The following is a 22,126-nucleotide window of genomic DNA, read 5'->3' on the forward strand; positions in this document are numbered from 1 at the left end:
GAACCCACTTTGGCCCACTGGTCAGGTACTTCCTCATGCAGGGAAAAGTCTGCACAGCCCAGGGCCATGCTCTCTGACTCCTCTGCAATCTACCTCAGCAGACTCCCAGGACCCTGAATTCCCATGCAGAGCCCTGAACTATCAATCCTAGGGAAGATGGAGATGGAGGCATTAAGAGTAGTCAAGAGATAGCTTATAAGGGGTGAGGCAAGGTTGCTTGTGGAGTGAGCACGTGGACATGCCATGGCAAAGAAAGAGCTCTGGATACGGGGTAAGGGAGGTACACTGCAGGGCACAGAGGAGTTGACAGAAGGCCATTTCCCTTTGCCACTACGTTCTACAACAGAACTGAAAAACCTGAGAATACTAAATGGTCATCCATCACATTTAAAGCTGTACTTGTCAAATTAGGAGAAAAACCATATCTTAACAGTTAGTTGATTTACAACATTTGTGTATGTAAAAATACCATGTTTCCATTTGTATCCTTTATATCCATTAGTGATTGGAGTAGGCCTATGTGCAATGAAGGTTCCCCAGCTCCAATCTTTATTATAACTGCAATCTATCAAATAATGATGTAATAGTAGCAGAGTAGTAGTAGTAAAAGTAGCATTGATAATACCTCTCACTGAAGGTCCTAGCACAGTACCAAGCATTTAATCTATACTAAACTCTTTCATACCCCTTTTGTTACTTACAATCCCACTGGCTAGTTATGCACATCTTATCTATAAATGGAAAGAACAAGTGGCAAAAGAAGAATTCTGACCATGGTCTTTATGAACTAAAAGCCCAGGTTTGCCCTAGCCCATTTGGCTCAGTGGATAGAACATCGGTCTGTGGAACGAAGGGCCCCAAGTTTGATTCCAGTCAAGGGCACGTACTTCAGTTGCAGGATCCTCCCCAGCCCAGCCCCTGGCCAGGCACATGCAGGAGGCAACCAATCAATGTGTTTCCCTCATATCGATATTTCTGTCTTTCCCTCTCTCTTCCACTCTCTCTAAAAATCAATGGAAAAACACCCTCGGGTGAGGATTAAAATTAATTAATTAATTAATTGCTCAGGTTCTTCATCCTATACTTCCTTTCAGATGACCTAGAGAGGTTTACCTGGATTTATTTATTTTTTTGAAAAAAATTTAAAATGTTTTTGCTGATTTTATTTTTAAAAATTTATCTTTATTGTGGAAAGTATTACAGATGTCCCCTTTCCCCCCCCCCCATTGACCACCTCTACCCAGCACCCCCCCTAGATCTACTCCCTGCCAATCTTTACAGATCTGCCAGATTAATCTCCTGAAAGCATCACTTTCATCTTCACACTTGATCCACTTAAAAAATATATGCTCTATCCAGTTAAATTTCAAATCCTTAGCCTGATTTTCTTTTCTCTCCATCTGCTTCATTATTTCTCAACAAACTCTTCAAACTCTTCACACTAAAATCTACCTCTAACATGTGCTTAACCCCTTCCTCACAGCCTTATATGCCACTCAAACAATCTTCAAGATCCACCTCATGTACTACACCTCCTCCATGAAGACTTCTCTAACTACTCATGCCCAGAATCTTTTCGCCCCATTTTTTATTTACACGTAATACTGGTCGTTTCTAATCATTCAGCAAGTAATTAAACTATGTACTTAGCATGGTGAGAACCACAAAGGATATGACATACCTTTTGACTTGAAATCACTCTATGGACTTAATCTGGTTGGAATGCAGTATAGGAGACTGGTAAAGTGGCTCTAAAGACAGAGCACTTGGCTGAAAATCTGCCTTGATTACATGTTACCATAGACTTGACTAACCCATTTAGAAATTAATTTTGAGAACCCCAAAGAACCTTTGTTAATGTGCATTATATCTAGTCATACACTGGTAAGTGTTTAACTGCCAGCTCTCCTTCCCCTACCAAAAAGCTAGATTTGTAGTTTCTCCTCATTTCCATGGTGTAAACAATCTCAACATGGCTAGTTTCAAGCTAGCACGTCACATCTAAACGCAGAGTTAAGAGGTGAGCAACACTGGCTCTCTTGAGTTGGTAACAATAGGATATAGTATATCACCAGTTGTGTCTATCCATATTAATCGTATCAGAAAATAAAATGGAGAAATTTAATATTAATTTTAAAATAAAACCAATACATATAACATAAACATGTTTTTATGAAACATATCTAAATTTTTCCAAACAAAAGAGAGTTAATGAAAGGAGTGGCATTGTTTTACATTCTTATAAACTTCTCTAATGTCTTGCTTAAGAGGAAACAATTGGCTTCTCACATCTACTTCTGCACTCAAACTGCTATTTTGGTTTATGAAGAAAATGCAACCTCACAGACATTTAGTTGAAAAAGTTGGAACCTCCTGGAGCTGGTGACCTCAGGGGTCCTCCATTCACACTTTGAACAGCATTCATATACAGTATATAGTTTCCATAAAAGACTCTGATGTGAAAAGATGTTACCATTAGTGAGAGTTTGGACTAGTTTGGTACTTTTACTTAGTTTTTCTTACCTAGCAATTATCTCAATGTAAAGAATTCATAACTCAGACTGCACAGAAAAAAAACACGTTTATACGATTCATGTCTGTATTTACATACATATGTATATAAATGTATATGTAAGCATACAATATTTCCCCAATTTAAAGACCCAAAATACTAAGAATAGCAAGGGGGAAAAAGATAACTATACAGTAAAAACTTCATTTTTAGAAGGAAAAAATTTCTATGCAGAGAGATTATTTATGAAGTTAATGTATGAATCTTCACTGAGCTGGACATAATATTCAATTAAGTAAAAAAGGTACAATTATATTCTACATTTTTACAAGTGGACAATTTCACCATATGTACAAGATGATAAGTCAGCGTTACATATTCATTGATGTCAAGAAAAAACACTTTTATCAGAATCTATATATATAAAAGGCTAATATGCAAAGCATCCCCTCAGGAGTTCAACTGGGAAACCAGGAGTTTGATCGCTCGCTATGACGTGTGCTGATCCCCAGGGGCAGCGCGGAACATGGTGGGTGATGAGCTGTGGTGGCAGGGCGCTGAGGGAGCAAGGGAAGGAGGCGGCAGGGAGGCAGGGAGGCGGGGAACCTGATCAGCCCTGATCGCCCAGCTAGGTCTAGAGACCCTACCCGAACACGACTTTCGTGCACCAGGCCTCTTGTAGAATAATATTTTGTCTAACTCTGAAATTTAAAACTTCCCAAATTTAATGTTTTAGGCAATATTTAATTCATCAAAATTATATTATGGAACATTTTAACAATATAAGTACACAAGTATTAATCAAGAAAAAATAATTATTTTAAAACTCACAAAACTACTGGTAACAGACAGTGGTTTTACTGGAAAAACTGTATGTGTGTAACATTAAGAGCTAATTTCCCTTGGCTCTAATTTCACTGTGGTTTGGTATACTGCTCACTGTTAAAATATCAAGGCGACGTTGAGCATGTTCTGTACCTCTTCGTTAAGCTCAGGTTGGCATTACCTTTTTCAAAGAACTGAAATAGGATAGCCATTGCTTAAACCAGTTTAATCCCACTAGCTACTTCAAACCGTTGTGTTTCAAATCACTTCTATTCTTTTGCAAATAATATTTCTCATTAAATTAAATGCCTTTATGGTTCCTTTAGCAACAACAGAATATATTAAAATTTAAACTATATTTTGTAAATCAATGGCAAGCATGTTGAACATTGTTTAGGGATAGGGCAAAAAGTACCAAACATAATCAGATTTTCATGCGACTCCACATTGACCTTACTTCTCAGCAGAAGCTACTGCTATTTTCAGTTATTTTTTAAAAAAATATATTTCTTTATTGATTTCAGAGAGGAAGGGAGAGGGAGAGATAGAAACATCAATGATGAGAGAATCGTTGATTGGCTGCCTCCTGCACGTCCCCAATGGGGATCGAGCCGCAACCTGGGCATGTGCCCTTGGCTGGAATCGAACCCGGGACCTCCTAGTCCGCAGGCCGACACTCTATCCACTGAGCTGAACCGGCTAGGGCTATTTTCAGTTATTTTATATCAACCATGTAAAGTGCTAACACAAAGCAGTTCACTCACTTCTGCTGTTAGACTTTCCATGGAAGAAAAATGTGGAGAGAGACTAAATGTTTAAATAATACAAGACTCACTGTACATATTTACTAAAATAAATAAATTGGCCCTATTCTTTAAATTCTACTTTTTGTTCAGAGTAATAAGTATTTCATCTGTTTAGTGCATATTTTTCCTATTGATTATTGATCTTGCAATCTTTAAAAAAAATCCTGCTCCAAGATTTGAACCTGTGAAGAGGAGTTACTGATAAAAGTTTACTCAAAAGAATTCCTACACTGACCAATACTGAAAATGACTTAACAAAATATATAGTCCTTAATATCCCTCTTTGAAAACAATATTGTTTCTAATTCTATCCAGTTCCATGTTACCATGTTCAGCTGCCATCCTGTCCTGTGAAACCCTCCTTACATCCTATCACAAGGAGTAAACTAGAAAGATGATAATGACAATATCCGTTACCAGTTTGAGTACTAACTCTAGATTGCCATGCTGGCCCATTCTGTTATATATATATATTTTACCTTTCACTTTTTCATTTTATAACCAAACTGAATAGGTAATATCCCCATATTTACATAAAACACCTGAGCTCAAAGTAGTATGGAATTAGTTTAAGGATAACTAGCTATCAAATGACAAAGCCAGAATTTTAACTCAGATTTTATTTGAAAGACTAGGACTCACATCTTCTTCTAACCAATTTGCGAGCTGACAGAACTCATCCTATCAGATATTATTTTTTAAGCTAAACACCTAAGTAATCATGAATATTTCTCTACATGGAATTAGCATGAGTGTCTCACATAGCACAGCTTAGGCCTTTGTGGAAATTTCACAGTACCACCCAAGTACTAAGACAGACTTCTATTAATATTGTGACAGTCCTGAAAAAAATCTATATTCACAATTAGTTGAGGGAAGTAATTTTCCTACAAATCTGTTTCATACTGAACCTGGGTTTGTGTCTTCAAGCATGAGCTGTGATTTCATAGTGTGGACTACAGTGCATATCCATGCCTCATGACATAGGAGACAGGGACAAGGTCATGAAATTTTACACTGTGTAGCAGGTCAGGCTACTTAACGGCTGAACTACAATTCAGAATAACTGATTGGCAGGACTATTCTATAAAGTGCTCTGCAGTCACTATGTAAAATATACATGACATAGAGTAAGCAACAGTAAAACTTCAGAAATATCATTAAAGATTAGTAACAAGAGCCACATAATAAATTTTTCTCTAGGAAAAGCAGATAATTCAATGTGGTGCAACTGATACCTAAATTTAAGTATTAAACTCGCTGTGGCTCTACTGGATTATTAAGAAAAAACTGCAAATATTTCAAAAATCTATAATCTAGTCCTAAAACTTCTTAAAGTTTTAGTGCTGCCTTGTAAAAATATTTACAGTACATTAGGATAACAACTTATCAGACAGCCATAGAAAGCTTCTCTATCGTGCCCTACAGATCCCTGGATCTTTGACACCTTCTTATAAGATCCTCTCTAATAGGAAGCTAGTATAATATTAGGTGGGTGTGTATTAACGTATCCCAATGGGAAAATGCAACTGTAGGTAACTGTTATAGAAATGCAAAACAGAATGCCTCTTAATCACTAATAAACATCTCTATCTAAAGCAAATTTATTGTTTAATAAAAGTTTACAGTATACCATTTAGTTGTTTCACGCCATGCACTTGCTTAAAGAGGTTGATTTTACCTTTAGCTGAAGCTGTGTATTTTCTAATCTGTTTAGGGCAGCTGTCAAGTAATCAGAGTAAGCAGTGTCATTTTAATAAGGACGTCTTTTAATAAAATATAATAAGTCACAAATACCTAATTTCTGCTCTTTACTGTAATTGCCACTCTTCACTGTAACTGCTACTTTAACAATCTTTTCCAAATGCTGCACAAAAGATGAACAAATCAAGGGTATTAGCATGTGTGTATATTTACAGCTTACTGCTGTCAAAGGCTGTGTAGTTCCACTCCCTACTCCAGCAGCTATATGAGATCTGTTTCTTTTGATAGAGGCCTCCTGGTTTAGGTTGTGAATGTATCTGAATGAATCTCCTTTTCATGGCTATGTGGCAAACACATACTAAAAAGTATACAACAGAAATGCTGGCAAAGTTCTAGCACAATATTACTCCTTTAGGAATATCACTGACACTTGTACTGTCACAGTGAAAGACTGTACATTTTACTACTTTATTCTTTCTTTTTCAATAACTTATCTGCTAAATTAGTTATTAGTTCATAATTTCAAAAAACATTGCTTATATATAGTTCATGTAGTCTATTTTCTTAAATTTTAAAAATATAATTTATTATAACTATTAGTTTTACATATATATACACTTAAATAATGTACATAAAACAAAAGTTGCTGCAATATTAAAATAAATGAAGGATCCCAATAACAGAGAAAGCAAACTATTACAATTTTTATTTTTAAAAAGCACATTCATTATGATTATTTTGCTACAGCTCAATTTTAAGTTTATGATGTTTTTTCTAAAATTCCCAGAAAACTTTTTTATATGATAACCTTTTACCTTTTTTATTTTTAACCAGTATATTTTTAAATTTTGGTAGTTTATTGCTATTTTAATATCAGAAGTCTGGTGCACAAACAGTACTGGGTTTATAAAAAGTTTGCCCATTTTTGAAATGCTAAGCTTTCCCAATTCAAACTAACTTACTGTGAAAAGAAAACCATGACAACTGTTTGTACCTCTTGCTTTATTATTACATCCGGCCTGGTCACTCTTAGAAATTCAATCTATTATGGTTGCTAGGAGTCTGTTGCTGTGCAACCTAGAAGGGTATGCTGTGCTTTCAGGCTAAGGAGTGCTAATAAACCTGTAGGCTTCCTTCTATGGGTCTGACCAGTGTGTTTAAAGGGCTTAATACTTTTCAAGAGTGATTGGAGACACATCCTATTAAAAACAAGTCACACTGAGAGATTTCTAACAAAGGGACAAAATGCTAAACATACACAAATATTCAAAATGTATCCTCAGAATCCCTAATTTGGTAAAACAAACAAAGAACAGATTATGATCTATATTTCAATTATACCACCTACCATTCCCAAGTTTTTATTTCCATATTGACCTATAAAAGGTTATACTGGATATAAATGAACTCAGAATGTTTTAGGGGGGAAAAGCAGTTAGTAACTTCAATTTTATAAACTTATATAAATTCCAAAAATAGAAAAATAAATTTAACCTAGGAATCTAGGAGTCATGAATTTTGCAGAACTAAAAGGCATCCCCCCAATACACACATACACACACACACACACACACACATCCTTGAAAATCTGAAATTCTAAATTTCATTTTATTATAAAAAAGATGACTTTTTTCATCCTTTATATTAATTCTAAAATATATTCTATCCTATCATATGCATATTCTCCATAACTTCAAAAATTAACACTCAATAAGTTACTCACAAAACTTCACTACAACTAGATAGCACTGAACGTAAATAAAAAAAGAAAGATAGTAGAGGTTATCAATAAAATGCTGATAAACAAATTGTGTGAAACAGAACTTTAAAAGTGGGCAGAGGATACGAGAGGACCTCTACGTTCCTTAAAAAAAGAAATTATATTGACTTTTATTTCTTTATGTATGGATAAGTCTTTCTCATAAAGTATTTGAAGACAAAGATGATGAAATTGGTCTACCATAAAATACCAAAGGTCATGCAGATAAATAAAAATATGTGATTTTACAATAATCATCAGTCTTTTTTATTTTTACTTTTATGAATTTATCTGAGGGGAGCATGATTTCAAATGCTCCTCAATAATCACTTTATGAAACTTTATCCATATTTTCCAAGGATGTTTTGATACACTAATTCTCTCTATGTATTTTACTAATACTGCCTGCAGCTTTAGAAAGTTAAAAATAAGTTTTTGTAAATTCCAGGCAAGATTTTTTCTTTATTCATGGAAACAGTTAGCCCCTCTATCTCTGAGCTGGTCGTACTTCCTAAAATAACCTGTCAACTACACTACCTCTTTCTTTTTTAAAGAGTCACGTATATCTGTCCTTCAATGGTTGTTTTATTTTTTCTTCTCATTGCACACTATGGGAAACAGAGTAAAGGAAAGTAACTATTTCTTTAAAAGTACCAAAAAAACAACAAACAGAAGAATGAAGAATAACTATCCAAAAAAGGCAAAAAAATCCAATAATAAAGGTGCAGGCTGAGAGGTGCAAAGGAACCATCTGACCAAAGACTGAGACTGAGGCAGGAAGAGAACGGGTTGGCAGAGAAGTTTTAAAACTCAAACAGCCTATGCCAAGCAATAACAAGCAGAACAGACACGAGCAAATGGGAGAAAAGGGGCAGAAAGGATGACAGAGACAAGAATGTGCTAGAGAATAACTGAAAGAAAATTCGCAGAAAGAAACATGATTCATTTTACAAATGAGGGGAAAAATATGAGATTTTTATATTCAATACTTATATTGTGAATCATCCTTATTTCTTAAGAGGGCATACAACAATTCAGAAAATGTCTTAAAAGATGTAGTGATATACGTACCATTTATGATGTAAAACCAAGTAAGCAGTAACTTGAAGACTCAATTTGACAATGAAATAATTTGATTACTTTCCAATTCTCATCTAGGATTAAGGAAAATTTAACTTAAGTCTATAGGTACAGGATGTAATATATGAAAATATCTTTTAAAGCAATAAAAACTGATTTTTCCCAAACAAGAACAAAACATTAAGACACACACACACACACACACACAGTAGTCCAAAAAGTTATATAAAGTCAGATTCTAAATCTACCACTCATAGAAGTGTGTTAGGCAAATCTGTTAACTTTTAAAGCAGTTATTTAATAGTTGGTCAATTACTAGTCAAGTGTAGTAAATAATGCTGAAGACTCTGCTCTGAAAGTTCTAAACTGGCTACATTAATATTTAGTCTCCTGTCAGGCACTATTATTTAAAGGCAATGGGGCAAAAATAAGGAATAAGACTTTTTAATGGAAATGGAATCCATAGTGGAAGTGTTGAGGGAAAGAGCCTTCTGGTTAGGAAGCTGCTCAGTAGTGTGGCATACTGAGAATAACATGTTCATCCATAGAATTAAGTCTCCTTTACTGCACATTCCAGTTTTCTTGGATTTGCAACATCCTATCATATTTGATTCACTTCCAAATACCGAATTTCAAATTCAAAAAATCAAATTTCCTCAATAAATGCTGAACAGGAACTGAATTGCTTTATTTTTAATTTCATAAATTTTTATCAGGAATTGTAGGTTCTTTGATAATTCACATTATAAGGGTTGGTAACAAATGAAGGTTAGAATTCTGTTTTAGTAGTCCCATCTTACTAATTATAAAGAGAAATCATTATGGGAGCCATTAATATAACAAAATTTCTCCTTTCTGCTGAAAGAATATTTGCCCAAATACTTTTCAAATTATTTCTATAATTTGTTTAGTTACAGTCAAAAGGATATTGAATGTACAAAGAAAGAGGTTTGTGTGTGTTTTCAGTATTAGACTTTATATAATATAAACAACTGATTAGAAGAGTTATATCAATTAAAAACATATTTAAAAACTTAAAACCCATTTTCACTTTTTAAGTACTACCACTCACTTTTATATATTTAAAAACTTGAAAAAGGTATTAGATCAATTGATTTTTTAAAATGTATAACTGAAGATACTGGAAAAGGCATCTTCAAGTGTTTTCTATGAATATAAGGGACAATTTCCTTGTATCTCATTATAAATGCCAATAACCTCAAAGATATATATGTCACTTTTTCTGTGAAAGCAAATACATAAAAAATCTTTAGAAAACAAAAGAAATAAACCATATTAGTACCGAGGTAAACGTTACTTTCTCGGAGTGCACTTAGAAAAGTGTCTTTGTGGAATCTGTATTTAATTTAGAAGATTCTATTTAATTCCAACTTAAAATCTGAGACTAGAAACATTAAAGTTCACAATTCAGATTTTTAAATATTTGTCTGGAAACTAACCTTTATTCTTTTTAAGATTTTTTTTCATCCATCCCTCCATCCACAGAGGAGAAGACAAACCATGGCAAAGAGGAGCAAGAGTGGCATCTGAGTGCTGAGCCTGACTCAGCTACTGTGTCTCTTTCCAGAGGTAAAAAGTGAAGGGAGTAACAAGGGGTAGGTGGGGAGATAAGGGGTATAGCTGAAACAAAATTAACCATGAGTTGTTAACTATTAAAGAAGAGTGATGGATACATGGGAATTCATTTCATTGTTTCATCATACTGTTCTATTTTTACTTTAAAAAGTTAGGGGAAAAAGTAAAGAGTAGATTTGCTCTCCTTAAGTCTTTTATAGCTCACACATTTTCTCGTAAACACAGTGGTGGTACAAACAAGTGTTGATACTAAATTAGACTTCTGTCATTTTTAATTTATATTTTTAACTGGCAGAAATACTATTTTCTCGAGTTCAATAAACTCTGGCTACAGGTTGTTAAAATGTGGGCACAACTGACTCACTTCAGACACAAATACCTGGGCACATTTGCAAATATAATCATTTAACCAGCCTTTAATGATGGAAACCAGGATTAGAACTAAATACTTCTTAGACATAATTATATAAGTTCAGAGAAAGGGAGGTTTTTTTTTTTGTTTAAGGTTCCACAACAATTTCTACTTCCTTCAATATGTTAAAAACACACATTATATTATATATTTTTACCATTTTTGAAGTATTATAATATAGTACAATAGCCTCAAATACTGCAAAACTGTATATTTCATAATGGATGACAGGCACATATGCTTAATATTTGACACTGAACTGAAATTAGAAAATATGATTTTGACATTAGTACACTGAAAACCTCATTCTAAAAATATCAGCATGACAATCTATTTGTCAAAATAACAGAATTCAATCTGCCTCCATTAGTAACTTTTACTTATCTAAATAACCTCTCATTTTTGTCATTTTGCATACACAAGATTTTAAATTCAGTTCATAAATCCATGATTTCAGATGACTAGACAATGACAGATAACTATGCTACATAAACAATAACATTCTAGTTTCACATTTTCTAAGACACTGCAGAGCATTTTGATCACAGAAGCCATCGTATACAGATACTTTCTCTAGTTTAAATTAGCCATATGAGCAAACTGAGGGTATAACGCAGGGGTCCTCAAACTATGGCCCGCGGGCCACATGCAAATACAAATATTGTATTTGTTCCCGTTTTGTTTTTTTACTTCAAAATAAGATATGTGCAGTGTGCATAGGAATTTGTTCATAGTTTTTTTTTTAAACTATCGTCCGGCCCTCCAACTGTCTGAGGGACAGTGAACTGGCCCCGTTTAAAAAGTTTGAGGACCCCTTGACTATAACCAATCAAATTACCAGTCAGCTCATTCTAATTTCAATTTGCCTATATTAATAGTGATTTCACTTTGAATAGTTCACATTGCAATTTTTTAGGATCTATTCTTGTGATAGTTCCAGATGTTTCAGCACAGCCTCCAACTTGGAAATAAGTAAGGTGGACTGAAAACCTTAACCTTTCCTACCATCTCAAAAGAAAAACTAAAAGTAGGTTTTGAGTCTCTTAATCTGCTTTTTTCCTTATAGAAAAACCATAGTGAGTGTTGTTGTTTTTTCATCAATATACACCTCAAAATGATATAAAATGAAAAGGCTGTACATTCAGAGAAAGGAGTACAAGAATGACAGAAGGCAACAAAGAGTCAGGGGGAAAAAAAGTACTGTAAGGACAGATGTAAACAATTAGGACTCTTTAGTATAAAAGGAAGGCTAGCATCGACCAAGGTATCATCTGAGGTCTGGTGCATGAATTTGTGCACCAGTGGGGTCCCTCGGCCTGGCCTGCGGGATTGGGCTAAAACCAGCTCTCTGACAATCCCCAAGGGGTCCCGGATTACAAGAGGGTGCAGGCCAAGCCGAGGGACCCCGCTGGTGCATGATTGGGGCCGGCGGAGATGCAGGAGGTTGGCCAGCCGGGGAGGGACCGCGGGAGGGCTCCAGGGCGTGTCCAGCCCATCTCACTCAGTTCCTATCGGCCATACCTCAGCAGCCAGTCGGAGCATTTGCCCCCTGGTGGTCAGTGCACATCATAGTGACTGGTCAACTGTCTGCCCCCTGGTGGTCAGTGCATGTCATAGCGAGCAGTTGAGCAGCCTTAGCATATCATTAGCATATGATGCTTTGATTGGTTGTACAGCTGACTGGATGACTGGGCACTTAGCATATTAGGCTTTTATTATATAGGATAAAGTTACAATGGAAGAAATACACAACTTACCTCTGTCACCTTTGTTCAAATGTCACCTCCGTAAAATCTTCCTAATCATCATACTTAACATTGCAACTTCTCCACCCTCATCACCTATCCTCTCTAGTCAACTTTTTTTTTTATCCTCACCCAAGGAGTGAGGATATTTTTTCCCCATTTTTAGAGAGAGTGGAAAGGAGGAAGGAAGGAATAGAGAGAAAGAGAGACAGAGAAATAAAGCGAGAAATAGAAACATCAATGTGACAGACACACATAGGTTGGTTGCCTTCCATGCACCCCAACTGGGGGTGGGATTTGGACATGCAACCCACATACTTGCCCTTGAGCAGGAACTGAACCCATGACCCTCTGGTTCACAGACCAATGGTCTGCAGTGGTTCTCAACCTTCCTAATGCCGCGACCCTTTAATACAGTTCCTCATGTTGTGGTGACCCCAACCATAAAATTATTTTCGTTGCTACTTCATAACTGTAATTTTGCTACTATTATGAATCGTAATGTAAATATCTGATATGCAGGATGTATTTTCATTGTTCGCAACCCACAGGTTGAGAACCACTGCTAGACACTGAGCCATGCTGGCCAGGGCTCTAGACCCCTCTTTTTTAAAAATTTTCTCCATATCATTTACAACTATTATAATACTCATTTATCTTCTCTCTCCATCATCCTCAATTGTTTGAATATAAGATTCTCAAGGGCAGAGATCTGATAAGTTTTCTTCAGTGCTGTATTCTCCATAGAATTTCATTGCTTGGCCCATATTGTATGTGTCAATATTTGATCAATAAATGAATGGATGAATAAAAAAGTGAAAATGAGCATGTACACCCAAACTGACTCTAGAAACTGACTCAGGAAAAAGGTTAAGATGACTTCACAACTGGTAGTAAACTTACCAAACTAATCACCTCAAGAGATGGTACAGAATAAAAATACCCTGATTAAAAATAGCCCTGGACAGATTTATGAAAGCCAGATCCATATTAAAAAGAGTTTTTTAAGGAGAAAGTCTCTGTAGTAGACATCAAAGCAGATAACCCTACCTTTACACAGTGCAACCCTTAATGGATATCACAAATGCAACCACAGATCTGACTACTGTAATAATTCCATTCTAATAACACCAGTTGCCTTGGTATAAGCTTGGAACTCAGGTCCTGATTCTGTACTTTTGACATCCCAATAGGACAGTAAAGTTAGGTAGCAAAAGATGAAACTCAGGAAGTCTGGAGTATTCAAAATAGCCCCCCCACCCCCCCCACTCAAAAGCATAGTTATCATAATGCCTCCCAGGTCTCTCCCCTACTAAGCAGCATTAGGAATACCCACACCCTGCCACAAGCAGAAAGCAGGAAGGAGGTAATAGATCCTAAAAGGCACTCCCCAACTTCTGAAACTATTAGTCTTAACAGACACTAAAAAAATCTCAGGCAAGTTTAGAATTTCACACATATACATATACATACATATATATACGAAATTCATATATACATAGAGTTAGATAACAAAATCATTTGAAAAGATAAATGGAAATGAGACCTTGATCTAGTGTCTACTAGCTGATGCCTTTTTAAAGAAATATTCAAAATTCATGAATTCATGCCATTAAATCCATTTTAAAAAACAGGAAGTAAATAAACCCATTTGGACTAATAGAACTGCATTGCTCTAAAGGTCAGTATAAAATCAGGACTAGACAAAATTATAAAATGGTTAAATGTGTATTCTATAATTTGTTTAGAGATAAACAAGCTGAGGCTTCATAATTATTCACTGATTGCCTTTACTAGAAAAGGACACTGGGTTTGTGCTGAGTTCCAAAACCTCAGGAAGCTTACAAAAAAATTTAGAAAGATCAAACATTTACAAACAAATATCTAAATCACATTTTCCAATTAGTATCAGGGTTAATAAAAATTTCATTAGCAGTGAACTTATTCAAGTTAAGAACCACTCTATTTAACTTTAGCAAAGATGAATTCAAGCAGTGTGGCCCTAGCCAGATAACTCCATTTGAGCACTGTTCAGATATGCCAACGTGGAGGGTTCAATCCCCAATCAGGGCACATACAAGAATCAACCAGTGAGCCGTGGCTGGTGTGGATCAGTTGCACTGAGAGGTCACTGGTTTGATTCTGGATCAGGACAGTAATGGAAACTGCCATTTACATGTTAGATATAGTGCTGCTGTTTGCCTTTGTCGTCTAATGTAATCTCTGAAACCATCTTTCAAGGTGGATTTTAGTAACTATAACCATATCTCACAGAGTTTAAGTAATCTGCCTAAAGTGAAACTACTAATCAGTCGCAGAGCTAGAATTCAAACCCAGAGCTGTTCATTCCAAAGTTATTGCTCTTAAACAGTGATTTTCAACCAGTATGACACAAGAATTTTAAAAACATTCAATACCTGACTATTTAGTCAGGGGTACTACTCACCTCTTTTCCCTTAAATTGTCAAATAAAAAAATGACAATAGCCAACACAATGGCCGTCCAGTGTGAATCAAAATTAGACCTATATTTTTGTCAGATCAGCAAAAAAAATATGACAAGTTCAGTTTGCTGTGCCACAGAATTTTTTTTTAAATTTATCAGAGAGAGAGAGGAAGAGAAAGGAAGAGAAATAGAAACATTTATGAAAGAGAAATATCCATCTGCTGCCTTCTGTGCGCCCCCTACTGGGATTGAGCCTGACACCAGGCATGTGCCTGGACCTGGAATCAAATCTGTAACTACCTGGTGCATGAGATGATGCTCAACCACTGAGCCACACCAGCCAGGCCAGAATTTTAGTCATTATTTTATGTGTGCCATGAGATGGAAAAGGTTGAAAATCGCTGCTCTTAACCAATTGCCTAACACCATAAGCCAGGCTGGCAAAAAAAAAAAAAAGTTACAGAGCAGAGTGGTGAAATATATATTTCAAAATGTACAGTAGTTTCTAAGTTCCCTAAGCACACAGCACAATGGAAGTTTTGTGGCATCTGTAAATATTTCTTAAATGATTCTGATGAGTAGACAATGAAGATTCCTGAAAGATTCTCACCCAAAGAAACATAAAACTTTGGGCTATTTGAAAACATCCAAAGTATCTTCCTTTTAGAAGATTCCATGAATCCCTATTTAGACATAGTTTAAGTAAAAATTTATCCAGATTATAAATACATAAGATATTAAAAACACATTCCATGTTTTAGATTCTTCCTCTTTATATCCAAGAAATATAGCAGTCTAGTACTTATTTATGCTGGGAACTGAATCTCTATATTCAAATCTCAGTTTAAAAGTTCCAAGTATTTAGCACTCTCTTTTCAACTGAATTACACTCTTAATATTTGTATTTTCCATTCTGTTTTACAGGCCAGTAGGTATGTTGGCAAATCAGGAGTATAGTTAAGTCTAAAAGTAAATGATTTAAATTCTGCCTCCCCCCTCAGAAAAAAACCCTTCCCTTCAATTAACAGAAAGCAAAATCAATTTAATGCATTGTATTCTAAGCCTCTCTTAATTCAGATACAATGGCAGCATGAAACATTAGAAATATCATAAAGAATGAGAAACTTCTAGGCAAAAATGCAAGAACTAACTAATATTTCATCAGACTTTTGTTTATCATAGCTCCTTTTTTTTTTTATTGAAGGCAAAGATAAATCCAAAGGGAATGGTTTTACAAGAAAGGTTGGTCTGTGGGGATTTACCTTGTTAAGAACAAATGACAAATGGTTTTCCCCTATAGGAAACCTACTCCTGTTTCATATAAGTGCATCCTTTTAGATTTGGTACCACAAATGAGGCTGGTAAGAGCATCAAGTTACTGCTAGAAAGTTCAGTTGTCATTTTCTTGGTCACTCTTAGCAGATTGTTTCAAATAATCAACAGAGCTAGTGCTCAAATTGTGCATTTTATCACAAAACAGGATACCAAAACTAAGTTCAATCCTGACCTTGTAGGTTTACTTCCAATTCTAAGACACACACACACACACACACACACACACACACCATGTTGGCAATTACTATTCTGCCACCATCTCATACTATTATTTAGTAAACAACATATCCTTCCAAGAATTCAGATTAAGAAGTCACATAATAGCATGACTGCTGGTATTGCTTCTGGTTGCTATGGAATAAAGGGCAATCCCTTCACACTCTCATTCTGTTGGTTCTCACTAAGAGTGCTGCAACACCTTTAAGCCCAGCCGGGCAAGTCTCAGCTTGTACCACAGATATAAACTGCCATTATTTTACTTTTGTTCCACAAGAGAGTGACCTACAGGAACAAACGTTTCAATTATTTAAAATTAATAATGCAATAGTTTACAACAACCTTTAGAATGGTTAGACTCAACCTTACCCTCATCACAAAAGCAGAGGTGCATGCCAGGTCTGAGAATTATTTCTGCCAACACATTATGACATAAATCACTAATACCTGACAGAGGAAAATAAAATGATAGTGATAAAAAATATAATATTTTCTTTTTTAAAAGATCTAGCAAATATGGTATTTTCCTTTAATATAAAGGCTGTTGATGACATGTAAAAATACTTAAAATTTTATTCCTATTCTAAAATAGAGCAATTAAATACTGATTTGTATACCAAAGTATAGTTGGAGATAATAAAAAATAAATATATGTATTCAGAATGCAGAATTATAAAACTTTAATGTGCTTTTTCTAGAAAAAAAATGAGTTCAAACTTGTAGGTAAACAAGTATTCTGAGTACTGAAGGCAGCACATTTGAGTTGTTTGCTTTTCAAAAAAAGTTTTGCACTAGCAATGATATAACAGGAGAATGCTGGGAGAGAAGTGTGGAGTCTGGGGTCCAACAGCCCGAGCTACGACAAATGTTATGTCACTGTGCAAGTCACTTCACCTCCGTTTTCTTATATTTATAATAAGTGGGGGACAGGGTGGTGGGTTGAATTAGATAACTTTCAAAGTATTTTCCAACTTAAAAATTCTGATTCTAAAATAAAACATCCTAATTATGTCTCTACTGGAATCCTACAAAATTGTGTCATTGGAAAGCACGGTTAACTCTGGTGACAGACTTTTTCACCTTTTTAGTCTCTAGCACCCTGGCTATCCCTATTAGTTGCTGTGCAGAGCCAGAAGAGAAAGGCTGAAGTTGTGCCCCTGACAGTCATCATAAGGGTTTGCAGTTCCAGCTCCAGACCCAAAAGCTTAGCTGCTATGCAAACAAGTCAAGTTCAAAAACACAAGTCAGTTCTTGGATAAAGCTTTCCTTTACATGGTGTTCTTCCAAATCAGAACATTAAGTTGTTTGCTATTAGGGAGTTACTCCAATGTAGAATAAGAAGACCAATATTATTACCATATTAGAAATGGCTTTTTAAAATTATACATGTGACATAATTGCAGTGGAAGTCAAATTTTAAAAAAACCCTTCAACATCAGAATAAAACCACCATTGCTTTAATTCAACGATTTTCAACTGGTGTGCCCCAAGAATTTTTAAAACATGCAATACTTGACTATTTATTTAGGAGCAATGACCTCTTTTGCCTTAGATTGTCAGATAAAACAATGACAAGAGCCAACACAACAAGAGCTATCTGGTGTGAATGAATCAAAACTATACCTTCTTTTAGTCAAATCGGCAAAAAATATATTTGTGTGTGCCGCAGAATTTTAGTAATTAGTTTATGTGTGCTGTTATATGGAAAAGGTTGAAAAATCACTGCTTTACTTGATGCTATCTTGAATGTCATATAATAAAAAGCCAAATAACACTTTGACTCTACATAGGTATTGAAAAGCACAGAAAAAATATTACAAACAAATTGGTATTAACATTAAATTCATATATTTTTTTAAAATTAATAAAGTATCCTATAAATACTTCTGAAATTAACATGTATATCATATGATCCTTTGTTTTGCAGGGTTACGTTTATATTTTGTTCAATTGTTGTTTGGTTGATTAAGCTTTACAATGGTATTCTTCTGTATACATTACATCTACCTGCTTTTGGGAACCTTGACTATATGACACTCTAATATGCAGGATCATTTAAATTAAATGTTTCCTAATGGCAGAAAGAATTAAATATAACCCTTTGAGAAAAGAAATCACAGTTTATTCATATAATAAGATCAAATTAGTAGTGTATCACTTTGGTTATTTTATATCACTTTATTATTTTGTCTGACTAGTTAATCTATAATAGAAGTATTTTTAAAGAATGCCACAATATTTCAAGTTATACATATTTCTCTGAAACCTTTTGGATCAGAAAAAAGTTTAGCACTTAAAGTTACATAACTGAAAAATGCAGGCCTTATTTAATGTATTTACTTATTCATGCCTAAATCATTTAATTAGATTCAAACAACAAGAAAACATCAGCTTTTAAATAAAGAGATTTAGGTCAGTATTTTGTGTTGTTTATTAAAGTGACATTAATCATTACTTATTATACATGTTAGATCATTACAGAGTAATTTCCAATATGAATGGATTTTTTTTCCCTATAGACTAACTTTGGAAAATAAACTTCTTTCATAAAAACTAAGAAAACTTCACTTCTTCATTCCCTGAAGTTGGTGAATCAGAAAATATTAAACTGCTTTGAATGGTGTTACATGTTACCACTACAGGAGCTCTTAGTTATGAATGTCACTTCCTTTACTCTCTTCTATTATGTCCCAGTAACTGAGTATCTAACTTTGAAGGGAATATTCCAGAAGATAGTTGGTTCTCTTCACTTACAAAATGGCTCTTACCAGTTTACCCAAATCTACCCACAGGCAAATTAAAAGAATGACATACAAAAGATTAGCATCATTTCAACTCTGAGAGGTATATCTCAGTTGTTTTCCTGTGCCCTGCAAACACGGGCTGCTGTCCTTGAGCTTGCTCCCATTTTAATGATAGGTCAGATTTCAAGTAGAAGAACCTAGAGTTACTAAACAAAAGACTCTACCAACAACTGAGAACAAACTTCCTGATTTAAATAAATGCTGTGCTGAGAAGAAACAACATGACCAGTCACACTTAAATATTGCGTCTTAAAAATAATGTAAGCATTGTTTCAAGTCCACATTGAGTCAATTCTTAAAATTAGATTAACACTGTTTCAGAGTAACATAGGATAAAAGATTCAAGTTTATTTCAATAAACAAATACCTCAAATTATATAGACCTAAGAATAGAAGGTACTAATTGTTAAATGTGTGATGAGCACATGGGGATTCATTATGCTATTCTCTCTATGTCAGTGTAAGTTATAAAAGTTCCAAAATAAGGCAGTTTTAAGAATATGTACATTTATGGTACAGTTTTGCGGTATTCATTGGCTTCCCAAATGTAAACTGCTTTAGATATCAGATATATTAATCAGATATCTCAAGTGAAAATATTAATTATTTATATTTTGTATACTAACATTATATTGTATAGCTTTGTAATGATAAAATAATTACAAAAAAACTCTGATGTAATATCTCAATCTAATACTCTTCTAAACACAACATTAATAGTGAAGCTCCATATAATAATAGTCAAAGGTTCCAGAGATTTATTATACTTGCAACAAATATAAAAACAAATGGTGCCCATAAAGAAACTTAAGTACAATCTATTCCTCAGCTATTAGTTAATATCTCAGTAAGGCAAGAAAAAAAAAAAAAAAGACTGTTCTTCCAACTAATTAGTTCACCATTTATACTTTCACTTATCCATCTCAACTTATTTTTATCTTAATTTCTAAACTCTCCACTAATTTCATCTAAATACATTTTCAATATCTCTTTCTACCCTTCTTTTTTTTATATTTATTGATTCACAAATATCATGTCTGTCATTTTGTAGTCTTCTAAAGTCCACACATAGTTGGGAATATGTATTTCGTATCCAGTACCTCATTTCTCTTCCTTTTCAAAATGCTCCTTAAAATTCAATTTAAAAAAATCACAATCACTTCAGGATTTCTAAATTAAACAAAGTAGTATTGTCACTGAAGACACATTGATATAAATCTTTTAATTCTCATTCAAAAGTAAATGCCAAAGGACAATGATGTAAAACTATAAGCTTATAGACTAATAAATCCAATTATCTCTTAGGCCTCTGCTAGAATGTTTTTGAATCAAATATTAGAAATAATGTTATCAACAGTATTTGTGGTAATATGCTGAATATGGCAAACTGAGTTTCTAATACATATAGCCTCTAAAATGAAATTTTTACTCTAAATTGTACTTAATCATTGTTCATACTCTAGTTTATCCAACTATGTTCCTGCCCAGATTTATCCTAATTCTTCCCCAATTCCTTCAGATTAAGTAAGGTGCTATTCTGGGTATGGCATGTTACTTACTGGCATTCTTTCCAAGGTTTGTAAATCAATAGATAAACTGGAATTTCCAAAGCTCACACATAATACATCACACAAGGCAGTACTGTAGGATTTGGGAAATTCCTGACAGCAATGTAAATTAACAAAAACACAATAAAATAGAGAGGCTTACATTACCCAAGAAATAAGCTTTTACTTTCGAGTTTACCAAGGGCAGCAGGGCTGGAGGTAAATGAAACATCAGGATCACTAACAATGACTTCCTCTCAAAAATTACTTTTATCAACATCTTCAGTCCATGGTCATTTACACCAATAAATGATCAAGTCTAACCCAATCAAAATATTAAAATACACTCCCTTCCAATTTTAAAAATAAAATCCCACCTCATTTCCAAGCCATATAGTTCTCAAACCTTTGCTCAAACATAAATCCATATGTATTATACAACTCTACTCATTCAACATATTTAAAAGGCTTTAAATTTCAAAACTTGACAGACTTCTAAAAATAAAGGAACAGATCAAATGTTGATCCAGCAATACAATATCTTATACTACTATCATACGAATAAATTACAATTTTTATCTTTAACTATAATTCAACTTTAGTATTCATAGCATCTATTAACTAAAAGTAGCCTCTAAAAATTATCATATAATGTGAGGCACTATAAAAATTGTTCCCCATATCACACAAAGATCAATCAAAGAACTTAAGTCAAACGTTTCCCTTAATGTTCTTTGCCTCAAGAAAATATCACTGGAGTGGTTTCTAATACTGTTATAAGATATGCATAATACAAAAACAAAATGGTATGGATAGACGTTCTAAAGCACCAAGCACAATGTACATTAAAATTATTTTCTAAAGGTCTACACACACACACACACACACACACACACACACAACATAATATCTAGGATAATCCATTTTTCTTAATGTAAGTACACCCTAATAATATAAAGTGACTTTAAAAAAAAATGTTTTAAAATGTCCTTTAAAGCATACAATATAATCACATTGTACAATAAAGAGTCTAACTTTAGCTGATGTCTGTATTTTAATTTTTCATGTTAGGTATTCCTTGTGGCACATCAAAATACATACTGTAAATTAAAATGGTAAAGGTGATTTTCAGGTCACTAACAATGTATCTTTCCATGTGTTTTTTATTAATGATCCTTACAGTGACACTTCATTAAAACTTATCTCCAAGACTGTCATCAGATAGAATCAGATGCCAATCAGTGAAAGCCTAATGTGACAGATTATATACTCTCTGGTTCTTTTAAATGTCAGCCTAAACAGGAACAGGGGAAAAACGTAGATTCTTTTGTAAAACAAAA

General features: G+C 34.3%; 1 protein-coding gene across 5 annotated transcripts in view; it reads right to left on the reverse strand.

Annotated features, from left to right (window-relative positions):
• Positions 1 to 22,126, reverse strand: part of RFX3 (regulatory factor X3) — a 287,064-nt gene that overhangs the window by 253,772 nt on the left and 11,166 nt on the right. For 3 of the 5 annotated variants that reach the window (XM_070431587.1, XM_070431590.1, XM_070431585.1), the window contains exon 2: positions 8,678 to 8,760. The exons of the other annotated variants lie outside the window; for them this stretch is intronic. The gene's annotated coding sequence lies outside the window, so the exon portion shown is untranslated. The remainder of the gene's footprint in view (positions 1 to 8,677; positions 8,761 to 22,126) is intronic. 5 annotated transcript variants of the gene reach the window in all.

Source organism: Myotis yumanensis, unplaced genomic scaffold (genome assembly GCF_028538775.1).
Source record: "Myotis yumanensis isolate MYYU_CA2020_CCGP unplaced genomic scaffold, mMyoYum1.0.hap1 SCAF_12, whole genome shotgun sequence".
Classification (NCBI taxonomy): domain Eukaryota; kingdom Metazoa; phylum Chordata; class Mammalia; order Chiroptera; family Vespertilionidae; genus Myotis; species Myotis yumanensis.